This window comes from Rhinatrema bivittatum, chromosome 18, assembly GCF_901001135.1.
Source record: "Rhinatrema bivittatum chromosome 18, aRhiBiv1.1, whole genome shotgun sequence".
Lineage (NCBI taxonomy): Eukaryota > Metazoa > Chordata > Amphibia > Gymnophiona > Rhinatrematidae > Rhinatrema > Rhinatrema bivittatum.
Window position 1 is genome coordinate 41,748,980 of NC_042632.1, and position 19,026 is coordinate 41,768,005.

Below are 19,026 nucleotides of genomic sequence, written 5' to 3' on the forward strand. Positions count from 1 at the left end.
TGTTAGCTGTTATAAAATAGTGAGTACCTTAACCCTTCTGTTAGAAGTGAATCTGTTATTAAAGTCCCGACTCGTACATGTTTCAGACGGATCGTCTTTCCTCAGGGGAGTCTGCTCTATAAAACAAAACTACAACAGATGGGTTATTACCACACTGTCCTTTATAGAGAAACCGTGTCCCGATGTTCATGTGTCCACTATTCTTCTTGTATTCCACAAGATTCGCTATTCATAACATATTCAAATCTGGATCTCTTCCTCTCTTAGTTGTTCTTGTCAGTGCTGGATGTCAACTGACCCAGTGCAAAAATGGATCCCTTATAACCACTGCTTACATGTGGAAATTTTCCAATCCAATGGCTTTAACAGTCTTGAGAGCCAATCATAAGTGACCATAATACTTAATGTATCCATTCATTGGTATTCTCTCACCTCTGTTTGGTTGTAGAGTTGGCGCTACCATTTTAAACTTAGCGCTTTGTTTATAAACCACGCCCCTTTGACGTCAGTTACCCACAAAAGGTGAAAATGGAACTAATTGAAGCACCGATCAATGCACTATAATACTATCGGACCTGATGGATACAGGCCTCTCTACTCAAATTACTGTGTGTATATGTCAAACTGAACCTGATAGAAGCCCTATTGTATGTCACCGCTCCTCATACTCTGCTCGAACATCTTAAATATGTCGGCACTCCAGTGGCAGGTTTATTAGGGACTTCTTGCATAGCAGAACTTTGTATACACCTGGATGCTGTTAATATAACACTGTCGTCAAATTTAAATCTTCATTCATCTCCGTTGAGTATGACGAACTCAATGTGTAAATCCAGAATAATTCACGATAATTTAGTTTCGTGCTCAAGTCCCCTCCACGCATGGAAGTTTTAAGTGAACTGATGAGCTCACAAATCCAGGCCATGAAAAATAGGGGTCTTCATGATTTCTCCTCCAGTGATTGGGGTCTCTGTTTGCTTTTCATGGAACAAAGTAAAGGTCACAGTCTACTTTTTCATAATTTTCAAGAACTGAATTTGGCATCTTGTCCAACCAAAGTTGACCTTGAGGTTTAGTGGATAAATCTAATAAGCTGGAAATCAAGATCTGAATTCCCAAAACAGAACATTTGAAATTAAATTATTTATAAGCCGATATACTAAAGTGCGCATAAGTGTGCAAACATGAGTATGCATGATAAAGGTGTTGTCAGTGCATGTTAACTAGGTGTTTGCATGCTGTTTGTGCTTTTAGCACACGTACATTAGCTTTCTCGCAAAACAGCACTTTCATTGTGCGCACATTAGCTTTTGCGATTTTAAGTGCCAAGAACCATGGTAATTATATGAAAATTATGCAAAGAAGCTCACTAGCCATGAACAGAGAGATAAAGTAGGCATGATAACTGCTTCACAGATGAAATATTGCAAAAAAAAATCTAACTAGACCTTGGGGAGGTACAGTTAAGTTTTTGTGATAAAATCTGTAGATAAAATATACGCAGACTTTTACTTATTGGGATCATTTGCATGCCATTAGCATTGCCCATAAGTTGCACATGCACTGGGGCAATGTTGAGCGCACATCGTCCTCTAAATCTTTCACCCTATGGTCCAGTAAGTGGTGCAGTCTTTTGCGTAAGAAGTTGCTTTTGGAACTTTAGCCTGGCCCATACCAGATGAAAACGCACAACTCATTTCTTTCCTCCAGTGGTGCAGGCAGTAAGTAAGTACTCATTTGGGAAACAGCGGCAGCAACCGTTGTTAATTTATTTAGTAAGCCCCGTCGCCCAGGGACCCAGGCTTAATGCTGCCAGTACTTTCTGGCCTTCGTTTTTTTGTTTTGCTTTTTTGCCTGCTGACAGCCTGATTTCCCCGATGGCCGTTTCCACCTGTGTTGCTGTTGTTTGCGGTGCATGTTCCCTCCTCTTCTCGGTGCCTGCCTCCCCACCAGCTTCTGAAGTCCTTTCTCATCTTCATTCTCTCTCATCCCTCCGACAAGAAGGACTCCCGACTCTGCTTTCAGTCACTCTGCAGTTCCTGCTTTCCGATACTCCCAGGCTCCCATGGGGACGTCAATTTTATTTCAAGGACAAGATTCAAAAGAGTTTTCTACACAATAGGGGTTGCACAGATCAGCTTCAGAAGTTCCTTCAAATAGCATTTGGCTATTTGAATATTTAAGACCCAGAAAATTCATGGAAACCTATTAAACTCTATAAAATTGCTATTATTTTAATTTTGCATGGGAACATTTCCATATTTTCTGTCCTCTTTGCATATTATGAAAATAGAAATTATGAAGAAAGCAATTTTACTTTTCAGTTCATAAATATCAAAGCTGATGCATAATGAAAAAAAGGGAGCTGGTGATTGGTTGGGATGACTGTTGATGGACATCAGCTGTTATGGTGAAAATATTAAGATGTTAAAAGTGACTTGTCTAGGGATTTCTATATTTGTAATGTTATATCTGTATTTGGTATACATTAATTTAAAGATGGAAGTTCTATTTGTTCACTGAACTGTTAGCAACATAATTTTAGCTATTATAGAAATGATCATAATAGTCACAATTTCTCACTATTATGGTATACATACACAAGGTGTGTGGGCAAAGTCAAGGGCTGGGCAAAACCTAAATTGCAAATTTCCTACATTTAAGATTCAAACACACACACACAACACACACATATACAAAACCCCCCAATTTTCACAGCAATGCAAGGAAAGGACTGCCCAAAAATGTCAGCATTAACTTGAAATTGCAAATAATTTTCTAAAGCAGAGCTGGACAATTCCGGTTCTGGAGCGCCATAAGCAGGGTTTTCAGGATTTCCTCAATAAATATGCATGAAGCATATTTGCATGCACTGCCTCCACTATATTCAAATGTATCTCATGCATGTATCTCATTGTGGATATCCTGAAAACCCAACCTGGTTCTGGCACACCAGGACTGGAGTTTTTACCCATGGCCTAAAGTATATACATTTTTACAGAAAACACAACCAAACACCTGCAGATTAAGAGAAGCTCAAATATCCTGCTGGATTTCTGCACTGTCCTTAAATTTTACCAATAGCAGTGTTTCCCAAGCTTCTCCTGGAGGTATACCTAACCAGTTATGTTTTCAGGATATCCTTAATGAATATGCATGAGATAGATTTGCATGCATTGGAATCCCAGGGTATGCCAATCTATCTCATGCCTATCCATTGTGGCAGTCCTGAAAACTCACCTGGCTAGGTGTGCCTCCAGGAGAGGCTTGGGAAACACTGGCCTTCAGACTAGATATCAGGGTATTAACAGTAGAAACTATTGACCAGCGGGTTTCAAAGCAATTGAATAGGGTTGGGAATAACCAGGCCCAGAGCTGCAGCCCAAGAGGGCATTTGGCTTTCTCCTGGCTTCTTTTACAACTTCAGAGACAACTGTTTATAGTTCTGAAAAATCGGGCTCATACATCACTCACAGTATGCCATGACCAATGTGAACCCACCCACCCAGAGTTCCTACCTTTGATGTTCCACCTGCTGAATGTTGACATTTGCTTCTAACCTGCAATCAAGTTCTTTTTTTTTTTTAACTCTCTGGTTTCTATCTCATTACTCTCCCAGACTTTTTATGCTTGGTATTCCAACTTAACATGCAATATTTTCATCATTTCTTTGGTGGGGATAAAGCAAGGGAAGAAGAGGACAACCAACCCAGTAAGTGAAAGCCAAGCAGTTTCTTTCCAGTCATGAAGTCATGCCATTGTTGTCTTGAGTCTTTTTCAGTATGTGGAAATAAACATCAAGAAAACACACTGCAGATGATATTTTTTATTGGACTAATTTAATAGATTTGTCACTAATTTCAAGATTAGTTTTCTAAACATGTAAACAAAGGAAATGGCATTATTAAGGTGCCTGGCAATGTTGAACAATCATATCTAGAAAACTATTACTACTCCTGGTGGGAGACGCAGTCTGTGGTTCCTTTCCCAGAAGATGAACCTTAACTGAGGGTGGGGAATCCATGCTGACTGGAAGATGCCTCAGTTTTGGATCTCCACCATCATAAATGGCCTTGAGCAAGACTGGGGTAGGTTCTGACTGGGCTGGAAGACCGGGTATGGAGGAAGTTCAGTCAGAACTAAACAAAGAGAGTGGTGACAAAATATGAGTCAGGCCAAATATATATATAGATATATAGATATATATAAATAGCACATTTTAGGGATGTCAATGCATTTGCTAAGTGGCATTCATAATGAACTCTTGTCAATGAAAAATAAGTTTTCAGTTTTTAATTTGGATGTGAGGAAGAAGAACTCAGGTTTAACATCATTAGTTAGACTCAAAAGCACTAATCACAAGTGACAAATTAATGAGAGCTGAACAAAAATAAAAAAAATAAAAAAATAAAAATTTCCTCTCAGTAAGAACATTAGAGAGACCCAAGGGAAGCATGGAGAAAGAAGAGGAGAAATGGAGAAAATAACTTCCAAATATTATTCGTAAAATACTGCAGGACAACAAACTGTGCTCATCAAACCTACCTGTAGATAGAGTAACTTAGTTTTGTCACAAATCCCTTATTTCAATATAATGAGATGGTTGAAATAGGAGTGTTCTCATTGGATGACCCCATTTCCAAGAGATGGGCTCCTACAGGAGGAGAGTGGCAAGATTTGTGCTGGAAAAAAACAAAAACAAAAACCCAAGAATGCACTGAAAGAATAATGGAAGTGTTGTTTGAAAGCATCAGTGGCCCAATATAAAACGCCTGCCCTGGTGACAGAGTGTTACACAGCAACAGAGTGTGACTGGCAGGAAGATAATATTAGGAAAGTGCCTCACATTTTTTTGCCATAATCTTTTTTCATAAGGTGCTTTAATGGTTAAGGCTAATGAAAGGCAAGATGGAAGCTGTGGCCATAGCGCATAATAATAGGAGATAAGGGCCTGTAGTGTAGAAGAAGGGAAGTGAAGGAGTTCCAATGGCAGACATTTTTTTTTCAGATCAGACAATATCTCCTTACCCTCAGATCTCCAAAGCATCAGGCCACTATTAGAAGGTGAGCATGCTAAGCCCTTACCCTGAACATCGAGAGGGGCTGGGTGGAGTTCTCATCTAAACAGTTCACTAGTGCGGCTTTGCTCACAACTTTTCACGATGATTCCAGAAGTGTGACACATAGGGAAGCAAGGAAATAATTTACCAGAAAATGAAGTGACATAAGGTTGTCAGGTTTATATAACTTGTTATATAAAAAAAATGTATTTTTGAGAATTTATTTGTACCATAAAATAGTGGTTCAAAGACCTGTTCTAAAAATCGAAAAGAAATTGATCTTTATTTTTTTTTTCCCACTGTATGGGGTTGTGATCAGACGCTTGAAAAGATGTCTGTAAGGGACTGCTGGACCCTTGCAAACTTTTATGCCCTTCCCAGCGGAGGACATGTCGGAAGGGGCAGAACAGTGTGTGAACTAAACCGTACTACCAAGACACTCCCCCTTATGAGTGGCCTAAATGGTTTACTCATGGGTTTCAGACAGTGGTCCCAAAGAAAGTTTCTAGGGAGACTCTTGGGGCTGCAGTAGAAGGATAGAAGCAAGAGGATGTCATCCTATCGTTTCCCTGCCTGCAGTGGGTTACAAGTGGTTCCACACAGGTTGCCCCTGAGGTGGTACTCCTGGCAGTCCACTGTAACTTTTTGTTCTTTCTATAATAACTGGAGTAAAGTGTTTTCTTAAGTCTAAGAGAAAACATTTCCACGCTTCTGGGATTGTGTCCATGGGGAGAGAACCCCTGGTCATTCATTGGCTGGTGCCATTTTCCTAAATGAAAGAAATTGATAATGGCACTGGCCTTAGTCTGCCAAGTACCATTTACAATTGTAACACCAGCTGGGTAGGAGGAACTGGGGATCGCTCCTGCCCTGTGAAGAGAAAATATTTGGGGTAAGAATATCCATGGAGGCCAAGGGGGATCGAGAGAGAACCTAGGAGGAGTTTGTTGGTTTTCAAGTTTTTTTTGCACAGGGATGACATGACATTTTTTAAAGTTTTGTTTTGTTTTTCAGGTTGTTTTTTTTTTTTTATTTTCAAGGTCTTTTTTGTTTCAAATAATTGAAATGAAGCAAAGAAAAAAGGAAAAAAAATAAAATGAAAAACAAGACAAAATGAAATCATTGAGCAGAGTGAAAGGAGTACCTATTGGGGTACTGATCTGGGTTCAGGCCAGACACACACACAGAATATACCGAGGGGTTCTGCCTGTACTCCCACAGCCTACATCGAGGCTAATTCTCAGGAAAGAGGGAGATACCGAGGGGCTTCTCCAAGACACAAACATGCACACATACACTGAGACTGTACACCAGGATTCAGGTATTTGATATAAGTTTATTTGAGCACTTGTTAAGCAAAAGGATAATAACATAAAAGATAAATAACAGCAAGCACAAGGGAGATGATTGCAAGCAAATAATAACAATAATAACCACTAGAAAAGTATTAAAAGATACATATAAAGATGGCAAATCTTACATTCCTAATGAAAGTTAAAATGGGCCCAAAGAATCCATCTGCAGTCTCAGCTCTGGAAGTCTGACAAGTAACAATGATGCTGAGATCTTTAGAGCTTTGCTCATTTTTATAGGACTTTTCTAACACCTGTTTGAAGCAGGAGTGAGTCCCCCTCCCTCCCATTGTCCTTATCACAGTTCAGCACATCTGCTTCTCAAACCTTGGTACTATTTGGTGTTTGCTTCCATGTCCTACTACTCCCAGTTTCTTGTCTGACCTTGACTAACAGTTCTCATGGGTTCAGCGCATAAGCATTTTTTAGTATAAACATTTGCATAGCCCTTAGAAGCAATAATAACCATAGTTTCTAGAGACATCTAGAAAGAACTCTCTAATAGGACAGCATTTGCAGCAGGTGTCACAGACATCTTCCTTCTCTGTGACCTTTCTTTTACCTGACAGTTCTTTTACTAACTGAGGTTGGCTAAGTGTGCCCATTAGATACAGAGAGAGGAGACGATGATAGATAGATATTCAAGGAGTTGAGGTACGAGTTGATCCTTAAGAAATCCCCCAATCCAAACCAAAAGAAACTCTGGTGTTTAAGATACATCCCATAGGGATCCTATAATTTGGTTTAAGACAGTATTAAACTGGATTTATAGATGCTACGATTGTCATAACTTAAGATATTTTACGTCTGTAAACTTTGTTTTGATTTGGAACACCCAAGACCTGTGTGAAACATGGCGGATGGAAGAGGTGGCAGTATCACAAGGATGCCCCTTGTTGGAGGAACCCAGAGAGCTATACTGAGGTGCACCAGGTCTCAGCAGCTGCTCAGCTTGCCCCTCTGGCTAATAAGGACACATGAGGGGTGATAGGACATCCAACGTCTCTCCCGAAGGTGTCTGTCTCTGTTGCCAGGCAGCAATAGGGACTACAAACTCTGCTGCTAGGGTCAGAAGGAGAATTGATAAAATAACTTAGAGCTTCTTCAGCACTGATTCCAGGACCAATGATAGCAAATCTAGCTTTGTAGCATTCCATCTGATCACTAGCTCTAGCAATAGCATTCCGGGGGTTTGGCCCAATCCTTGGAATGCAACTCTGACTGTTTCACCCGTTTCTACTACTGCCATCGTCTCACCTGCTTCCAATGTGAAGTAATGTCACTGAGACAGAGACAGCTCTTGATTAACAAAAGAGGAAAGGGATCTGGAAGGAAGAAGGAAGCACAAATTGGAGAAAGAATTAAAAAAAAAAATCTCTGCTTTCCACTCTCCCCTGTCCACTAACAAGCAAAACAAAGCGAATGGGACAAGATACCTGTATGAACTGGGTTACAGCTGAACTAGATAATCAGACAAGGATTCCAGTCATATCAGAATGATCTGACCCGAGTCATGGCTGGCCAGTTCATAAGCATAAGTCTAGGTCCTGGAGTGGCATTTGAATGAACACTTTTACAAACTCTTCTTACCAAACTGCTGCCAGCAGTCAACAATAACAGTTCTCTTGTACTGCTGGACAGGACAGGAATTTGCTGCCCATATTATCCAGCACAAGACATTTCTCAGCTTTATCGGAGCTGCATGTCTTTATTGTACAACTTTGGCTACCCTCCCTGGCACTTTAACACTAGCTGTAATCTCTCACGGTAACCATGTCTCTAAAGGGACTGCAGCAAATATGCCCAGCCATCATCCTATTAGCAGTTTTGAGCACCTTCCTTGGATTTGTTATGCAATTTGTGTGTTCTTCTGGATATTTGTAGGATGATACACTCAATGATAGGGAATCCATCCTTTTTCCTACTGACAATAAATCAAATTGCTAATAGGTCAATAGAATCAAGGGAGCTTAAAAAGAGCAATTGCTTTGCCTTGATGCTAATGAGCTGGATCTATTTGAAATGACAGATGAAAGGTTGTGATGGAACAAGATCTTAGTAAACCATGGCATACGGTTAATTTGTGAAGGGCTATAGGATAATGCACTGTCAAGCATCAAACAAGAGGAGCTTTATACAATGTCTGAGACTGTCTTATGGCTGAGACTGTCCTAGGCATACATTATGTGAATGCAAGTGGAAGGAGAGCGGACAGAGTGAGGATTTACTTCTAAGCCTCTTCCAACACTGCTATCAAGGCATGGTAACAGTGGTATAGCAGGGCAAGGTCATGCACACTTTACACTCTCCAGGGCCTGTTGCTTAGCCAATAAATAGGTCCAAAATGTGTGAGCACATCATAATAACCACATCTATCTACCTGTCTATCAGAGGAACTCCATTAAAGCCCGAGCTGCCTCCTCTCCCCTGGGTCTGTGGAGTGAAAATGGAGAGTTATCTTAAAATCTGTGACATCCTTTCCCAATGGTGTACTAAGTGCACTGGGGTTAACTGAAGTCCCTTTCTTCTTAGTGATCCATTAGCTAATGGGCATGCAAGCTCTCCTATGTTCTGTTAATTCCATAACACCAGTAGGGCACCTGCTGTGCACAAGAATGCGTTTGACAAATAAGAGTGACAGTTGCGATAAAATAAATATCTTGGATGAGCTCTCAAGTTTCACGGGTTTGAAGAGCTAGAAATTGATATCTGAATTGTGTTTTCTTGACATGCACGCCAATGATTTACAGATGAGCAAACTTCTGCCTGTTGCTGGCATAAACAGCATAGATTTTGATTTAGCATAAATCCTTAAGTGTTTTGTCCAGCCAGATTGTTGGAAAGTTCTGACACCTCCATAGAGACACAATTGAGGAGGTTGAGTTACCTAAGCACAATGGAGACATTGCATGCCATACATTGCTCAAACCTTATTCTCATTACAGCCCAACTGTCTAATTGCTTTTAATTATTCTTCCTGTTTCTTAGTATCAATTTCTATCTTTATGATTATTTACAATGTTCAGAGCATATATTCTTTGTGTTCGTGTGACCTTAAAGTAACAAATTTGTCAAGTACATTTTTAATAAATAATTGATCGTAAGGTGCCAGAAGAGTTGCAATGTATAACGTCAATGGAATCAGTCCGGAACATTGCTTTATTTTGTTCATAAATGAAAAAACATCCCTCTCCTCTCTATGTCTTTATGCCTGTATCGATCGATCTTGTCTTTGCTCTGAACAACCTCTGAAATATTTGGAAAATAAACTTACACTGAGGTACCTCAGTCATTCATAAACTGCAAAGAATAAAACAGAATATTAATCTTCTCTTTTAGGTCTCTCAGGAATGTTGATGGTTTTCTGACTTCATTTGAGATTTTTGTTTTATTTTAGAGAGCAATTTAGTTGGGGACTGAGAAAGTAGCCTTTTCTAGGAGCCTCAGTCTTCCCTGCATCAAAGAACTTCAAACTTCACAGCTCCCAGAGGTAGGGAAGATAGGTTGGAACATCAGGCTTGGGAAGAAATGAAGATCGCTGTGGTGAAATCAGTGAGGCAGACATTGCCAGACCTTTCATAATGGATGCCAATAGCCGCCTAGGGGGAAGGAAATGGTCTACGCAGTGCTAAGATGGAGGACTATTTTAATGCAAGACCCACAAGATTATTCTATGCTTTCAAAGTACTGCTCTATCCCATCCTACACTGAGACAAGGTGAGGTGCTCATATAAACGTAAAAGACAGTGGGAAAACTCAAGCTCCCTTCATCAGAAATACAGATAATGCAGTAAAGCACCTTTTATGCAAAGACCCATTATCTGAAAATTCCCAACATCCAGAAAAAAAACAAACCCCGCAGTCCCTAGGCCGTGTTCTATTATCCAGCAAAAATTCTACTATACAGAATTTTATGTTCTATGTCGACATCATAACCTGACATCTCAGCCCCTTTCTGCCTCTCTCTCACAAGCTGTTTGTGTGCAACCACAGCTGTGCCGGATCAGCAGCAATGTTCCTCTCCCCTTGCCGGCGATTTCTGCAGTGGTTGAGCCTGGCAGAAAAGGGACCAGCAGAACAGAATTTAATGCAAACATTGCGGTGGGTGCTGGAAAAGTGTTCACATGCTGTTTGTTTTCTGAACAGACATGGCCATAGCAGATCACTAGCACTGCTCCCTTCCTGTTTCCAGCAGTTCTAGCAGCGAGGGGAGGGGCGGTGAGTCTGCTATCTAAGAACCCACCCTCCCCCAGTGCCTCCCCATCCTCATTCCCGGATCAGCAGCATTGTTCTTCCTTTCCTGTTTCCAGCGGCTCTGGATGACTGTGCGTTAATGGAGAGGGCTAAGTTTCCAATGCATCAGTATTCTCCTGCTCTGCTTATGGCCTGCTCAGGAGTAATGTATCCCTGTTGAGTCTTATAAGTCATCTGTGCTCACCAAGCAACCGCCATGTCTGCTCACTGGCTACTGAGAAATATGTGGTAAATTTTGCATCCAGGACTGTCTTGACCTATTGTAATGTAGCCGGCAATGACAAAGGCGGTGTTCGTGTTTGCTGCTGCTGTTATGAAAGCAAATAGACTGGGTCCCAATCCAGTTAACTGATAACGTACAAGTTCTCCTGCTGTGAACAGGTGCAGCAGCATTTGTAACACCTACCCCATCATCCAAAGTCTTCCTATACACCTACCCTAACCTAATGCCAGGTAGCCTGAAGTCCTCCCATGTTCACAAGTCCTCAGTTTCAAAGAAATACAGACTTTCAGCATTTCACACTGAGGCTTCCCACTTTTAAACATCATTTTCTATGATTCTGTACTTAATAAACATTTTTTTTCTTTGAACAGCTATTGTTTCTTTGTTTCTTTTATAATCAGTGGAACAACTCCCATTATCCAGAAGTATCCATTAAGAGGAATGGCCTTGAGCCCAACTATTCTGGAAAAAAATGTGCTCTAGAACATATACTGTATTTATACAGTCTGTGTGTGTATGTGTAGCTCCACTGTAAAGCACATTTTAAATATTGATATATATAAATTGAATTTGTACTGAAAATAATAATTTTACAGCCAGTTTTTCGGTTCAAGACCAGAATCTTTCTCAGAGTTTACTGAGGAAGGTTCTGTGGTTGTGGTTCTGGTTCTGATCTGGAACTGAATGAGTTCTGAAAACATTTTTCATTAAAGAGAATATATTTTTGTATGCTTCATGTGCTTTTTTTCCCCTTACTATCCTGAAATGAGACAAATGTGTCTCTGGCTGTCCTGAAACAAAACAATAATCTGATTTATTGATGCAATCAAAGGTAGTCGGATACCCACAGTACACTCTGGCTGTAATGAAGTTAAAGATGGTTTAGGAAATTGGGGAGCAGAGGCACGATAAAACACAGAGGTTCATTTCCTCTGATGGGGCAAACCATTTGTTATTGCTTCATAGAATATTCAACCTACCAACGAACTGAAGCTTCTTTCAAATGCAAGTCCTGTACCTGGATATGCATCTTCTCACTTGCCAGGGTGCTTTGCTCTAACAAAGACGTTAGGTTTCATGGCCATCCATGGACCCTGCCTCAAATACCAGATAATTATCATGGGGTGCATTAATGGTCCTCTAGGGCCACAACTCACTCAGAAAACATGAGCAATATAAGAATGCTCTACGCAAGAATATTTATAAGAGCTGCAACCCAGTTGAGTTTTCAGGATTTTCACAGTAAATATGCATAAGATCTATTTGCATGCACTGCTTCCTAAACTTAAGTAAAGTTCAGAAGGAGCTTAATTAGTAATACCATAGTAGATACTTCAGGTGATTAAAGGTGAATTTTAAAAGCTTGACATGTGCTGAAATCAGAGGATGTGCAAATAAGTTGGGCTTGCACGGGCCAAGCAGATTTTAAAAGCCACCCAGATGCGCGTGTAAATGCCACTTGCATGCACATTTCGGAGCTTCTCAGGAAGGGGTGAGGAATGGGTGCAGTCTAGGCAGGGCATGGGCAGCACATGGGCATTTTGGGACTTTAAACAGAAATTTGCACCAAAATACTCATGCAATCTGGTGCGCCCCTTGCTGCAGAACTTTACTTCTGCTATGGATGGCATGTAAATAAAAAAATAATAACAACGAGCCATTTCGGAGAGGTTTAAAGAGTCAGGGGTAACTGGGGCTGTACAAGCTATCAAACCTGGGGGGGGGGGGGGGTGGAAACCTATTTGTTAACTGGGCGAACTGAGAATGAACTGGTGAAACTGGCAAATGTGTCAGCGCATGTCCCTTTTAAAATCCTCCCACTTACGCGGTAGAAGTGGGATTTGCATGCACAGGCGCACGCCCACTTAAAATTCAACACACTTGTGCGCGGCCAGGTTATTTTATAACTTGCACGCATATATGTGCATATGTTATAAAAATAGCCGCGTCCCTGGGTGCAGGCTGACAAATGTGTGCACATGTGCGCCTGGGCTCCCGTTTAAAGGTTACCATCCCTATTTTCAAAGATAAAAGAGAAAAATAATACTGCCTGGTACCAGAAAGATGAGTGAAAGCAAGTGACTTAGCTCATTTTGTGTTTTCTGCAAATATAACAAATTAAGTACATTTCTTGTGAACTGATTGGTAGCATCTTGTGGTAATAATTTTTTCTAGTTGCTCTTATTTATATTTATTCTCTCAGCAACAGGAGTCTATAAAGGAAACAACCCAAAACTACATACCTCATAAATTTATAAATATACATTGCAGACTGAAAGAAAAAGATAACACACTTAATATTTCCAAGCATGAAACGAGCATTCGAATGGGACCGAAAGCAGGTTCTCTGAAGGTAGAGCTGTAAGTTAGATTTCATGGGATAACTAATTTTACTTCCAGGACAGGGGAGGAAAAAGTAAGGTTCTTTGGCAGGTCTTTCTCATTTCTTACAACAGGTACCAGAAACTACCAGCAACTGAGGATGGCCAGGAAACATCCTATTGCCAAACTTATTGCTGCTGTTACTAGTTCTACTACTGTCCAGATGGATGTCCTGATCCACAGTGAGGAACTGATTCAGTGTGAAAGATGTCTGCAGATTGACTCTCTCAGGAAAGAGATGGCAGAACCTAAAGAGGAGGCGGAGAGACTGAGAAGCATCCAGGAGAATGAGGACCACATAGATGAAATGCTTATCAAGGCATCTAAGATGGAGACCTCAAGCAGAGTAGAAGGTGAAACTGGTCCACGAGATGACAGCTGGACCCAGATTACTACAGCTACTAAACCCTACACCATAGCTCTGATTTCCCTTGAACTGAAGACCCGGTATGCAGTCCTAGTAGTGGAGGAAGAGATGTTATTTTGTGATGATGAAGAATCAGGACATGCATACCCCAACGTTGTGGGCAAAGCAGCCACTGCGATCTAGGAAGCAAAGGTTAGTGGTTGTAGGTGACTCACTTCTGAGGGGCATTTAGGATGAAAAAATCCAAGGGAAAGGTACAGTATTAAAGGTGAAATTCTTCTAAGCACAAAGGAAAAGTGGGATCTAGGGGTAATTCTGAAGATCTTAAGGTGGCCAAACAGGTGGATAGAGGAACAGTAAAAGCCAGAAAGATGCTTGGCTGCATAGGGAGAGGAATGGTGAGTAGATAAAGGGAGGTGATATCACCCCTGTGTAGGTCCCTGATGAGACATTACTTGGAATACTGTGTGCGGTTCTGAAGACTGTACCTTCAGACTGATATAAACAGGATGGAGTTAGTCCAAAAGGTGGCTACTAAAATGGTCAGTAGTCTCCATTCTAAAGCAAATGGGGATAGACCTAAAGATCTAAACACGTATACCCTAGAGGAAAAGCGAGATAGCAGAGATATGATAGAGACATTCAGATATCTCAAAGGTTTCCATGCAGAGGAAGTGAGCCATTTGCAATGGAAAGGAGGCTCTAGAATGAGGGGTCATGAGATGAGGGTGAAAGGAGTAATCTTAGGAAATATTTTTTTAAAGAGAGGGCAGACAGTCTTATTCTGCTGACATGTTTCTATTGCATGCAAATTGATGTCTTGCATATTCATTGTTGAAATCCTGAAAACCTGACTGGGTTACAGCTCTGGAGGACTGAGTATGTGTATCCCTGAAGATGCAACATCATGCCAGCCAAGAGAATCCCATGGTACTTATAAATGATAAATTAACTTTTCCCAGGACTTTGGGGGCAGGCTTAAAGGCTGCTGGAAGAAAACAAGATTCAATTATTATTTCTCAAAGCCTTTAAATCCACTTATTTGCTTGGTTTATACCTTTTTGTTTTTGCATTTCTGAAAAGGCTTCTAGAGATAAAAAAGAAATCATTCTGTTTGATTTACTGGCATCAGAGCTTCTTTAACAAGGGGGCAATAAACAGCTTCTGTATTTTACTGCACTCCCATGAATACTTACATTTTTCATGGACTTTATTTTTCTTTAGAACCTAGATAAAATCACTTTTTGTTTTAGCTTTTCATGTTTTTTTTTTATTCATCGTCTCTCCAGTTAAGTGTCAAAATTCTATCATGTTTTCTACCAAATCCTGGACATTGTTTGACAGAGTGAAGTTTCAGTGAATAAACAGGTTTTCTGAAATAATAGCATATCCTAAATTTTGTGAAAACAAAATGATGCACGTTTTAGTGACCACACTAACACATTGTTTTCCCTGACTCCAGGCTCAGTGCCCTATTCCAAAAATGTTCTTGCATAGAATACGATGGCAAATTGCTCTGACTATCATGTGCTCATTTTCCATAACTGATCAGCCTGAATCACGATGTTATCATGTTCTGACGATCAATCTTATACATTAAGGGATTCGTCATCACTGCAGCCATTCGCTATACCACCATTTCACCACAGATCAGGACTTAGAAGAACTTCTGGCAAAATCAAATTCACCACCTGGGTAGCCTGATTTTCAAAAGCACATAGGCACATACAATGCGGTTTTATATATGTAAATGGGCTTTTAAAAGTTTTCGGGGGGAGTCGTGCATGTAAATTTATATACACTGGAAATTGCTACCTAGAGGACTTGCAGAATTCAGCAACCCTCCGTGTACCTCCTTTATACTCTTTTTTACAATATGCTAGAAACATAGAATCATGATGGCAGAAAAAGACCATCTGACCTATCTAGTCTGCCCATCTATGTCAACTATTCAGATTTACAATCCCCCTCAGAGATCCTCTGTATTTATCCCATGCTTGTTATTGTCTCCACCACCCCCATAGAGAGACTATTCTATGCATCCACTACCCTGTCTGTAAAGAAATATATCCTTAGATTACTCAGCAAGGCTGAGTAGTAGCAAGACTCCCAAAGTGTGACATAAAGGGTATATCACCCAACGCAGAGTGGCAGCAAGGTCCTCGAAGATTCCTGGGTATGGCAGTGAGGCTGAATGGCAGCAAGAAACCCCCCCCCACCCAGGGTACATTCAGTATCCTGCCACTCCCAAGGACATTCTGGGAAACTCAGTAAAGGCAGAATGATTTTCAAGAAGACCAAGTTTTCCATCAACTCTTCCTGCTCTTCCTAGGAATTGATCTCAACACCAACAGTAACATCTACCTCCCTCACCTCCTCACTGGAGGCTAAGATCTACTAAATAAATAAAAATTAAAGCTCCTAAATTATCTTCAGATATTAGCTCTTTGATATCTCTGATTGAAAGAATCAGTTTTTGAAAATACTGTCACTATTACCTCAGAAGCAGTAATCTTGGAGGAGTGTGCTGCTGGTTTGGGGTGTTGCACAACTGTGGGCCCCTGTCCTTCTAATGCTAGCTTCAGATGGCTCTCTCAGCTTTTGTCTCTGCTCCAAAGTAAGACGGAAAGGAACAGGTGATGCTGATACATGTTCTCTCAATTTTAATATCTTATAGCTTAAGTCAGTTTCCACTCCTGGCTTTTTGAAGCTAAAAATGTCTTTTTTCTCACCACTATTATTGTTTGTGCTCCTGAAAGGCTCTGCAGGAACACCCAATCTTTTGCCCTTCCCTCCTCTTCCCTTTGCTCATAGTGGCATGATAGAATTGGAAGTGGCTGACTGGACAAGCAGAGTTAGTCGCTTGCTAGTGACACAAACTCAGTCTCTGTACACACATAGGGGCAGATTTTAAAAAAGTATGTCCACGCGTACTTTTGTTTGCACGACTGGCGCAAACAAGAGTATGCCGGATTTTAATAGATATGCGCGTAGCCGCACGTATCTTTTAAAATCTGGGGTCGGCGCATGCCGAGCCATGCAGCCTGCCTCCGTTTCCTCTGAGGCCGCTCCGAAATCAGAATGGCCTCAGAGGGAACTTTCCTTCCACCCCCCCCCCCCGCACCTTCCCCTCCCTTCCCCTACCTAACCTACCCCCCCAGCCCTATGTAAACCCCCCCTACCTTTGTTTGAAAAGTTATGCCTGCCCAAGGCAGGCGTAAATCGTGCGCGCCAGTGGGATGCTGGTGCACCATCACCTGACCCGGGGGCTGGTCCAGAGGCCTCGGCCATGCCCTGGAACACCCCCAGGCCGGCACCATGCCCCGACACACCCCCATAATGCCCCCGAATGTCGCGCCGCCCCCGACACACCCCCCGACATGCCCCCCTAGCAAAGCCCTGGGACTTACACGCATCCCGGGCAAGTCTATTCAACATAGGCTCGGCACGTGCAGGGGGAGTTTAGGGCAGGTTTTCGGGGGCATTATCTGCCCCATAGTGTATGTGTATACACTTCTAACTGACTCCTTATACACACAAAAAACCCCAGAATAAACTGAAAAGGCTGGCAAGGCTGTATTTCTCTTCACTGTAATTTTTCTATAGATAAGCAGTGTAGTGCATTGTGCAGAGTCAGACAGACACAAAAAAAATCAGTGCTCACTGCTGCTGTATCTCCAGTCCACTACCTTGCCTGTGAAAAGACTGAAAGCAGTGCCTCTATCTCTCTCTCACAGTAAGAGCAATGTGACTACAATGAAGATAAGAAAAAGCCCTTTACCAGACTTTGTATTATTTGTTAAAGCTTTTCTTTGACTCTAAGAGACCTTCTGAAAGACAAGCTTTCCCTCTGAAATCCAACAGAGAAAATGGAGTTTCTTTGCACATGGGAGGAAGTCAGCATTACTAGATCCAGATGGTAGCTATAAAACTAGTTAAATAAATGGTTTACATTGATTGATCCTCTGTCCTGTCTACTTGCTATATCTCTCACTTCAGCTCCCGCTGGCTACTACCTCACAAAGGCATTAGTTGATTGCTATAGTTACCATCTTACTGCAGCAGTTTTCAATGGGCCATAGAGTTCAAATGGAAATATAAACAAATGAAACAAAAATTTTGTTTAAATTCATTGGTACCCTCCATTCGCTTCAGAGGTCCATGAATGAAACAAAAATGGTCTCATTTGTTGCATTTTACACATTGGTTTCAAACTAATCCACATCCCTAGAAGATAGTGCTATATTTTTATCTGAATTAGACTAAGCCAAAATATTATATTTTATAATTTAAATACTAGTCTTTCATCAAAGGTTGGAGGTAGCCAATGTCAACTAGATGACATTGGAAACACTGTTCAGAGGATCACATAGTTTGTGACCTTTGAATTATTTTAGCAGTGTCTTTGCAATGTCATAAAACACTTTCCATTCTGTACCTGAGTCCTAGTCAGTCTTATGTTACAAAATATGTAATACACAGGGAGCATAACTTTCAAAACTGCTCACTTGTGCCCATTTATGTGTGTATATGGGTGCACACAAAGTTGCTACTGTATTTTATAACTAGCATAGATAGGATATGTACAAGTTATAAAATACGAATATATATGCATGCACAGATGTATATAAAAACCATGAACCACGCAAGTTTGGACATCTGTATAAATGCCAATTTATCTGGCTAAGTAGTGGCACGTAGTCGGATAAGCCAAAAAACTCTACTTAGATAGACAAGTTGTGATTTTCAGACTTATCTGGCCTACTACTATTTAGCTAGATAAATCAGAATATAGTTGGATAGGTACTGCAACTTATCTGAATAAGTTCATGTTCATCTGTCTAATTAGCGGGAAAGGTGCTACTTAGTTGAATAAGTTGGAAATTAGCTGGATAACTGTGTGCAAATCATAGACTTGCATATTTGTACTTCCAATTTTAAAAGAATATGCGTGTATATTTTAATCATGTTAATTTGATGCTTTTAACCCCTGTAATCAGCTTTTACATGCATATGTCAGGATATTTTACATGTACATGGCAATGATATAACCAGTTTTACCAATTAGTCTATCAATTCGCCCAGTCCATCTACAGCTCATGAAGACCCTCCTGGCTTTTTATCCTGAAGTCCCCCGTTGCACCCAGACCCTCTAATTCAGTCATTTTTGTTTTTGCTTTAATGATGTTTACGATCACTTCTACCAGATAGAAGACTTATGCATGTCACTTTGGCAGATTTTAGAGTAGTAACCTATTTGCATAAATGTTGGCCTTGCCCCGGAAAGTCTCTGGCAAGCTCCTTTCTTATGCAAAGTTACTTGCAGACCCTGCTTTATTTGGGTAAGTTGCAGTTTTTAGAAATTGCGTGTATTTGCGTATGTGCAAT